A 10,610-nucleotide genomic window follows, 5' to 3' on the forward strand; every position below is an offset into this window, starting at 1 on the left:
GTCCCCGAAAGATTTTTTCACGCTCTCCAGGAATCTTGCTGCAGTAAGGGCAATGACTGAAAATAGGTTCTTGAATGCACTTCTCGCACGCTCGATGAGCCACGCAGAAATTAGGAATGTGAATGCCGGTCTCTTGCATGCATTCGAAATCGAAAAAGATGAAATTGCCTTTCTTCTTGTGACCGTCCTCTTTCTCTGGTGGGGGTTGGTATTTTTGCACGTAACATTGGTGTTCCAAGTCCACGATGTGGTGACAAATGTGACATTTTTTCTTTCCTCGACATACGTGTGCCTTGGCAGCACTGGTACATATGCCTTGTCCACACGTAGGGCACAATCTCAGGAGCTGACAAGCACATTTCTGCTGTGAACCTTGCGTCTTCAAATGTTGTTGGTAACAGGTAGGGCTGACAAACGTGCGCAGACAAGTTGAACAAGGCACTGGTTCTTCGCTCAGACAGGGTGGAGAGGCCAAACATCCTTGGCATTTCAATCGACAATGCTTGTGTTGCTCTCGATTATTAAAACCATAATCACATTTCTCACAGTAATAACTGTATCCCAGGAATGCAGTGATACTGGTAATGGTATCGAAATGGTCATCGTGATAATAAACATGAATGCATTTTCCGTCCTTAAAATCTTGGCCTGGAAACAACAGAGGCCCGCGCATTTCTTGAGGGTGCACTTTCAAGGCGTAGCGTGGAGCTAGGGCATCTTGCAATTTTTGCATCTCAGGAATGCCACAGGGTATGTCTTTGGACAGTCCGCCTTGTTGTAACAGGAGTTCTGCTTCGTTTCGTTGTTTGGGTCGGTTCGATTTTCGAATGTTCTCCCAGGTTCTTTTCCATTCTACCGTGTCGTTCTTGTTGGCATAGGTTCGTCCCACCACGATGGCACGGGCTAAACACATCTGGTCTTGAGGGTTGTTAATTCGGACGAGACTAGTTTTGGTGTTGCGAAGGTCGTCCACCAATAACATCTTTTTGCATCCAGTCCCTTGAGGAGGAGAGACGTGGGTCATGTCCAGTGTGGCTTTACCATCGGTGATGTCAAACTGATCATTAGATTGTTGCACGTGTTGAATCTTGTCCATGACTTTGGAAGCAGTCAATTCTGCAGGGGTGCTAAACTCGATCCAAACAGGGGATTTCAAACCGTCGTGTTGTATGGAAAGTCTCAAGCGATCGTCTTCTTTGGGTTGACATTGTCGCTTGAGTGCGGTGAGCAAAGAATCCCACACCCCAGTGATAAACACTTCTGCTTTCTCTAACGGTACTTCAGCCTTGAAATCTTTAAACTTCACCGTGTATTTGTAAGCCGTGGTTCTAAATTTTCTAGAGGAGCGCTTTTCCGTCTCTCGAATGGAATATTATTTTTCAGGGTTAACTAAGGGTGGTGAACTTGGTTGAGAGGGTTCGGATTCTGGTTCACTCATGTCCTCTTCAAAATCACTGGCATGAATTTGTGCCAAGATTTCAGCCCTGGTACGAGGCGATAGATCACGTTTCTGCCTCTTACTTTCTTCTTCTTCTTTCTTCTCGAATGAATAGGATCGTTTCATCTTGAGTGCAAAACGTCAAATGACTCAAGTTTAAACACCATAGACTAATTTATAGTCATGGCAGACCAGCGTATATAAAAGGTGTGTGTCTTGTCCTTTCACTATTCATTTCACTCTCAAGCCGAGCACAACGATGGAAGAGACTAGCCAAATCGAACGTTTCGTCAGAGCCTTGCGAGGGGTCATTAGAAAATTCTCTTCAGACCAGCCGACGGACTATTCTCCTTCCTTTCGAGATAAAAGTCAAGATACTTGCTATATCTGTCAGAAGAAAGGGCATTGGTCTTCAGAGTGTCCAGACCGTCAAAAAAGAAAAAAAAAAAACAGGGACTGAAAAAGACAAAAGTAAAGATACCTATTATTATTGTCAAGAAAAAGGACATTGGTCTCCAGATTGCCCAAAAAAGAAACAAGAGGAGTCAGAAGAAAAGAGGGATTCTTCAGAAGAAGAGAGGGATTCTTCAGAGGAAGAGAGGGATTCTTCAGAGGAAGAAAGCAGACAGGTGAAGAAAAAGAAACAGGAGAAGAAAAGAAGAAGGGAAGAAAGCGAGGAGGAAGAAGAAGAAAAGAGTGTAACGGTGAAGAAATTCAAAAAACAGAGAGACTAAACAAGGAGAAAGAAGAAGTCAATGAACTTTTTATTAAAGTGTTGTGTTGTGGATTGTGAATTGGATTGTAACAATGGATAAAAGAATAAATTAATTATATAAGGTAAGTGTCTTTGAGTTTTGATTTTAAAATAAGAACGTACACTCAGGCACTCATACACAGACACGTACTATAGGGGGTAAAATGGGTTGTTTTTTTTTGTTTTTTTTGAGTTATTGGCAAATTGAAAGGCTATCTCTTTTCGAGAGACGTGGGTGGCCCTGAAAAGGGCCTTTTTATTTTGGTGCAGGGGTGAGTTCAAGCAATCAACTTTAACTGCCTTAAGCCTTTGCCACGGCCAAGGCCTACTTCTGGACTGCGTAATGTTGATGATGATTGGGTTGAAATCACTAAGGGTGGTACGGTAGGCTTAGTCACAGGGTTAACGTGTTTAGCTCGGGAAGGTCGTATTCTCTCCGGTCGTAATAAAGAAGTCTGATACATTTGTTTCAGACTTCTTAACTCGGCTAAAATGTCCAACAGTACCGTGACCGTTTGATTTTCACCCTCTTGTTTCTTTGCTGCTACTTCTTCTTGCTGTTGTTGCTGTTGTTTTTTTTTTCTTACCTCTTCTTCTTGCTGCTGCTGTAGGAGAAAAGCTTGTTCCGCTTCCTTTTGTCGTTGTATAAATTTCTCCAATTCTTCTTTCTGTCTCTGTCTAAAATTCTCCACTTGCGGTAATGAAGAAGGTAACGAAGGTTCCGGAACAAATTCTTGCGAGGTAAGAAAATCCACAAAATCCCAATGTACCTCTTCTGAAAGTAAGTCCGGGTTCCCTTGGGCAGTCTCCCCTGCTGGTGCACCCCAATGGATCGTTTTCTGAGTTTCCGTCATGTTGAATCACTGCCGCATAGATTGACTTCACACAAGCGCTAGCGAATCTATATAGACTACGTGACGTCACAGACTGCTCTCTTCGGATTGGATGCGGGCTGACTGAATTTTTTAACGCGTGTTCGGATTGGTGAATGAACTCAATCCGTTTCAATCCTTCCTCTACCTATAAATAAGCACAGTTCACTGCATTGATTCACCTGTTCTCGTCGCTTCAAGATGTGGACCACAGTCGAATCATCCACCCTTGTGTCTTCCATGATGTTTAGGACGGACATGCTCATGTATGTCCGGTACAAGTGGACCGTTGTCGACAAGTCAGACACCAGTCTGTGGATACGAAGAGTGTACGTAGAAAGACAAGGTTGCCTCAAGAGGACACTGATTTATGGCCCTCGAGTAAGACGCAGCTTGAGGACAAGAAGATGCCACAGATGCCCCTTATGTTAATGGATACATTAACATAAACCCAAAGGCCCTTTTCAGGGCCACCCATATTTCTCGAAAAGAGAATGACTTTCCATTGCCTACACCCTTTTTTTTAAAAAAATTTAAAAAATAAAATATCCCATATTCAATTCCCCTTGTCCCTAGACAGACCCAAACTCTATTGACCATGTTCAATTTCCCTTGTCCCGAGACAGACCCAAACTCTATTCCCATGTAATGCTAATTCCCCTTGTCCCTAGAGTTGCCCACGATTTTTCTCCATGTTAAATTTACATAGTCCCCAGATTTGCCCAGGGGTGTCTGTAATGGTAATTCCCATTGTCCCTAGGGTGCCCCTATTAACTACTATCGTGGGATATGGACAAGTTTAACATGTAGATGATAATGTCAGTGCTCTCTCTGAATTCCGTGCGTCTGTTAATAACAAGTAACTGAAGCGACTTTTAGGTATGGCCTTATACTATCAGAAATTTTGTTCTAACTTTTCCATAACCCCTGACAAATTTATTGAGCAAATTAAAAAAAGAAACAAGTTTCTTTGGACTGAAAAATGTGAGGACTTTTGATAAGTTAAAAGCCATACTGAAACGCGCGCCAGTTCCTACAGCTCCAAATTTCAGCCAATGATTTAAACTGTCTGTTGATGCAAGTGATTTTGGTGTTGGAGTAGTATTGATTCAAGAAGACGAAAATGGAATTGATCATCAAGTGTGCTAATTTTCTAATAAATTAAATAAGCTCTAGGGAAATTTCTCAAGTATCGAGAAGGAATGTTTGGCTTTGATATTGGCATTACGATATTTCGAAGTTTACATTAGTAAAGTTCCTTCACAACCACCTTACTTTCATCGGCAAGATGAAACATAAAAAATTCAAAGATGTCTAAGGTCGAGTTTGTCGTTACAGAAATATAATATTGACATCAGGCACATTAATAGAAAAGATATTTTAATAGCAGATGCACTTTCCTTTGTATAGAAATATATTATTTCATATAAGCTATGCATAATTCGTAAAAGTTCTTCTTATGATTTTGTTTTTAAAAACCTGATATATAATTAATCTATGGTAAATAGAAAGCTTTATTATATAACTATTTCTTTTTATTTATGAGGGAAGTGTTATGTATATTTGATTTGATTTGATTTAATTGTTTGTTTGTTAGTTTTAAATATTTTCTTTTACTCCATTAGATGCTATTGTAATATAAATTTATTTACTGGATTTGACATTTTCCAGAAATTAGTTTAACCTGGCTTGTCTTTCGTAAACGCCTAATAATTGAACCTTATATATATATATATATATATATATATATATATATATATATATATATATATATATATATATATATATATATATATACACGTAGCTTTAACAATATTTCAGTTATATTGCAACGATGTCTGCAGTGTGGCAGTTTATAGTGACTGCGACATCATGCTGCAGACATGTAGAATGATGTCCCACCCAGTTACATTAGCCTTACACCGACCATCCACTAACCTCTTAATGATGAGCGTGTAGCAAGGCAGCTGCTTGTACCTTTTTTGTAAGTCTTTGGTATGTCTAGACCAATGATCGATCCCACAACCTCCAGTTTCCGAGGCTGACGCTCTAGCCACTAGGCCACCAGAGCGGTTAACTTGTATCTACTGTTTTAAAGGGCCTAAAAGGTAACAATGAAATATATATATATATATATATATATATATATATATATATATATATATATATATATATATATATATATATATATATATATATATATATATAAGGGTTTCAAATGTACCTACTTATTTTCTGGTTTCGATTTCACTAAAATAGTTTCAGAACTATAACTGAAGATGGTACCTCTCTACTGCCGACTCTTTGTTTGGCTGAGCAGGTGGACAAATATATGATATTTTCATTCGCCAATAATTCCTGAAATCATTTATTATAAAATTCCCTTCCTTCCTCGAAATGTATATTTTATTCTATATATCTTCTTGTTAAAACCTCTTAAAATCGTCGTGTAAGCCGCCCTCACCACGCTCCCATTAAAACAATGTCTTTGCCCAGGTGTATGTTCCAAACAGATCTATTACAATCAAAATTATGGTTCTCGCCATTGTTATATTTTTGAAACGCTTATGCGCCTACTGTATTTGGTTGAAACTGAAAATCTTTTTGTGGTGCATATGCACTTCTAAATATATTTTTTTCTAGCATGCTTATGTAATGTAAAAGTAGACTGTTTAGATAACAAGTCTTTTAGCGCAGAAGATTTTATAGGTATTTTCCTTTTATTCTACTTATCAGACTTTGTACTAGCTTCTCTCTCAAGTTTAATTTTTCCCCACGATTGATTAATATTTGTGAAAACAGATAATATTCATTATTTAAAGTTTTTGTATAAATCAAGTCTCAAACCGAATGCTTCTTTTGCTCAAAATTTTAATGCTCTAGATAGAGGAGAAACGTGTACAGGATCGCTACAGTCGCTGGTGTGAATGACTTGGAAGGCGTCTTTCACCTATAACATTTTCAATATTGATGACCTGTCCGCATTGCAAGTTAGATCATACACTAAACTCAGTGAATGTCCTAGATGGACCCCAGGTCCGAATACCCGAAATAGGTAATGGCCTACAACATCAGAACCAAGCCTTTCCACCGCTTCAAACCATATATAAACTAATATTATACCGTATTGTCAAGTTACGACATAGTTAAGTTCGTATCGTCTATACTGATGCTGGCAACATACGTAATCAATGTGCGCCATATTTGAACAGCGCACTTTAATTTATTTTGAATGTACTTCCAAACGGGTCATTCAACAAAATCATAAACTTTGTCGAGTCGATACTATATTACTTAGCATGAAATAACAATCAAAATAACGTAAATAGTTAATAAAATATGTGTTTTCATCAAAGGACTATCGACTTGACATGTATATATTATTGGAAACAAGTTTGAGTACTTACCGATGACAGCTTGATTACTAATCGAGGATGTCGTTTGACCAGATGTTGCAATGAGTGTATATTCACGTATTCACTGGTAGTAAAGATTATTTTGACACAGTATAATTTCCTGGTAGTATAGCAGCATCAAATTTCGTCCGCTCATAGATGCATAGTCTAGATAATATTTTAACGAACAAACGAATGTGTTATACCATATATAGCAACATTCGTATGAGTGATTTACCGTATGTGAACGTTCCTAAAAGCGTATTTACACCTAGACAAAGGTATATGTCTCTGAAAGTGCATTTGCTACATAAATATAATGTTCTTATCATATATACTGATGCCTATATCTCTAGAATTGCATTTACCATATGTACTAATGTGCTTACTTCTAAAAGTGCAAATAAGTGGCTTTTGTAATAATTTGATATAATTTGAAGCTGATGTACAACTGGATTATTAATCCGTAAGCAATTTATAATAAAACTGATAATCGAGAGTCATCAGTAAGTACATTTGTTCACTCTGTTCATTACTGTGATAATAATATATATTAATGGTTTATTTTGAGTTTGTATTTTATATATATATATATATATATATATATATATATATATATATATATATATATATATATATATATATATATATATATATATAATTTTTTATATTCTATTCATGACGGTAAATTGTAGTAGATGTCTATAGCTAAGTCTGTATACAGGTATAGGATTTATTTTAAGATATTTAGAGTGTAGAATGCGTGGGATCTGTAAGTAGTTGTTTCATAAAGGTGTTTACTACCATTAATAATAATAATAATAATAATAATAAAATCATATTGACAACTCTGGGGGTACTTTCTTACTGGCTATTGGGTTCGTAGAAGAATAAAGCTATTCCCCACTGGATGGGTGTGTTGGCATCCGTTAGTCTCGAGAGACGATGGAACTGCGCCCATGAGAGATGTCCCGGTTGGTTGTTGTGCAGCGTCTGCTGTGGCTAAGTAGTCCAATGCCTGAGTGGCAGTACCTGCTGTACTTGAAGGTTGCATCAGATGTTGGTTGGAGCTGCTTCTTCTTCCTCTGCGATCGTCTTTCATCAGCTAGCAAGCGTTGCTTGTCGTCGCTGGCTTTCAGACCAGTGATCAGAGTATGTCGCCAGCTTGATCTGTCTAGAGCGAGCTTTTCCCAGGTGTTGACATCGATATCAAGGGCTTTCATGTCTCGCTTACAGACATCCTTGAAGCGAAGATGTGGCCGTCCGATCGACCTTTTGCCAGAGGCGAGTTCCGAATAAAGAATGTCTTTGGGGATCCGTCCGTCATCTATCCGACATACATAGCCCAGCCATCTGATGCAGCGTTGGCGGAGGAGTGTGATCATGCTGAGAATCTTGGCACGCTCGAGCACCTCGTTGTTTGTTACTCGATCGCTCCAGGTGATCCCGAGTATGCGTCGGAGGCATCGCATGTGAAAGGCGCTCAGTCTTTTCTCTTGTGAGGCGCACAGAGTCCAGGTTTCACTGGCATACATGAGAGTACTTAGCACACATGCACGGTACACGGTGATCTTAGTGTTCATGGTCAGCATACTGTTGTTCCACACTCTCTGCGACAACCTGGAGAGAGTTGTTGATGCCTTTCCGATCCGCTTGTTGAGCTCAGCATCGAGCGAGAGGTTGTTGGTGATGGTAGAGCCGAGTACATGAACTGACTCATCACCTCAAGTTCGTAGTTGTTGATGATGATGCTTGGGGTTCGCGTCCTGAACCATCACGTTTGTTTTCTTTAGGCTTCTGGTTAACCCAAACTCATCGCATGCTTTAGCAAAGCGGGTCATTAGGCGCTGAAGCACAGCTTCTGTGTGGGTGGCTAGAGCAGCATCGTCTGCGAAGAGCATGTCCCTATGGTTACTTCACGCACTTTGCTCTTTGCCTTCAGTCGTGCCAGGTTGAACAGTCTGCCGTCTGATCGTGTGTGCAGGTAAATCCCTTCTGTGGACGTCCCAAATGCGTGCTTGAGCAGGACTGCGAAGAAGATGCCGAAGAGCGTGGGGGCAAGGACACAGCCCTGCTTAACTCCACTGCGGATGTCAAAGGGGTCGGATGTTGAGCCATCGTACTGCACTGTGCCTTTCATGTCATCGTGGAAGGACTGAATCATGCTTAGCAGCTTTGGAGTGCAACCAATTTTGGCCAGGATTGTGAAGAGTCCGTCTCTGCTGACCAGATCGAATGCCTTGGTGAGGTCTATAAAGGCCAGGAAGAGGGGTCTGTGTTGTTCTCTGCATTTTTCCTGCAGTTGCCTGACAGATAAGATCATGTCGATTGTGAACCTCTCTGCGCGGAACCCGCACTGCGACTCTGGGTAGATTCTGTCAGCAAGCGTCTGCAGTCTGTTCAGGATGCCGCGTGCGAAAACGTTACCCACGATGTTGAGAAGTGATATGCCCCTGTAGTTGTTGAAGTCGCTTCTGTCGCCCTTGTTCTTGTACAGGGTTATGATGTTAGCGTCTCTCATGTCCTGAAGCACTGTATCTTCGTCCCAGCACTGGCAGAGGAGGTCGTGCAGGTGTGTGAGCAGTACTCTACATCCACACTTGATGAGTTCTGCTGTGATGCCATCCTTCCTGGGGTTTTACCTAGGGACAGTTTCTCTAAGGCCTTCTTTAGTTCGTCTACAGTAGATTTCTCGTCCAGTTCGGCAATGAGAGGGAGGTTTTCAATGGCATTGAGGGCATCATTGGTCACGTGGTTCTCTTTGGAGTATAGTTCGGAGTAGTATTCCACCCAACGCTCCATCTGCTTGCCCTTGTTGTGGATGGTATCGCCTGTGGCAGACTTCAGTGGTGCTGTCAGCTTCTTCGTGAGACCCATTGCTTTCTTTATGCCATCGTACATGCCTCTGATGTTTCCAGTATCTGCTGCCGACTGGATACTCTGACAGAGCTGAGGCCAGTATTCATTGGCACACTGCCATGCTAATCTCTGCACTTTGCTTCTGGTAGACCTGTATGCCTGGAGTGTCTTCTGCAGGGGGATTACTTGTATTGCAGGTGAGCACTGCGACGCTCTTCTATGGCTGGCATGAGTGTGGCAGAGTTAGCCTCAACCCAGTCATTGTTTCTTGATTGCTTCTTACCAAAGATCTGTGTGGCTGTGCTGTATACAGTCTCTCTGATGTGATTCCATCTTTCTTTGGCACTGCCGTTGGGGGGTTCTGAGTCAAACGTCTAGGAAAGAGCATAGGTGAATTCCTCAGCCTTGTCTGGATATGATGTCTTGCTCACATCAATGCGTGAATGAGATCTTCTTTGGCTGAAGCTTCATTTTTCAGCACACCAGTTAATGGTCGGTGTCGCAGTCAGCTCTCTGGAAGGTATGGGTATGAAGCACACCTTTCATGGCTGATCGTCTTGTAATGATCAAGTCCAGCTGGTGCCAGTGTTTAGACCGGGGATGCCTCCAAGACACTTTATGCTGTGGCTTTGTCTGAAAGAATTAATTGGTGATGCTGCGTTCGTGGTACGAGCACATCTCTAGAAGGTGCTGCCCATTCTCATTCATCTTCCCAACGCCAAACTTGCCAAGACAGGAGGGCCAAGAGTCATGATCGGCACCCACCCTAGCATTGAAGTCACCCAGCAAAATCAAGTTCTTTTCCTTGGGAATTTTGTCGATGAGTGAGTTTAACTCATCATAAAACTCATCCTTGGTATCTGTGGAGGATCTTATTGTGTTAGCGTAAACGCTGATTAGGTTGACAGGCCCGTTTGTGGTGTGGAAGCGGAGGGATATCAGTCTTCCATTTCCTTGTTGGCAGGGTTCTATCATCCCTAGCAGAGTGTTCCTGACAGCGAATCCAACACCAAACTCTCTGGCTTCATCTGCACTCTTTCCTTGCCAGAAGAATGTGTAGTTCTTTTCTCTGAGGGACCCAGAATCTGGTAGTCGTGTCTCCTGTAGTAAGGCGATGTCGACCTGGAGCCTTGCAAGTTCGTCGTTGATGACTGAAGTCTTGCAAACATCGCTGATTGTCTGGAGATCATCTGAAAGCCCAGTCAGCATGGTCAGGACATTCCAGGTACCTAGCTTGAGGATTGAAATCTTCTTTTTTATTTTTATTTTGCTATTTCTTGGTGCAGTAGTTG

Source organism: Sinohyriopsis cumingii, chromosome 11, assembly GCF_028554795.1.
Source record: "Sinohyriopsis cumingii isolate HCF-2022 chromosome 11, ASM2855479v2, whole genome shotgun sequence".
Taxonomy (NCBI): domain Eukaryota; kingdom Metazoa; phylum Mollusca; class Bivalvia; order Unionida; family Unionidae; genus Sinohyriopsis; species Sinohyriopsis cumingii.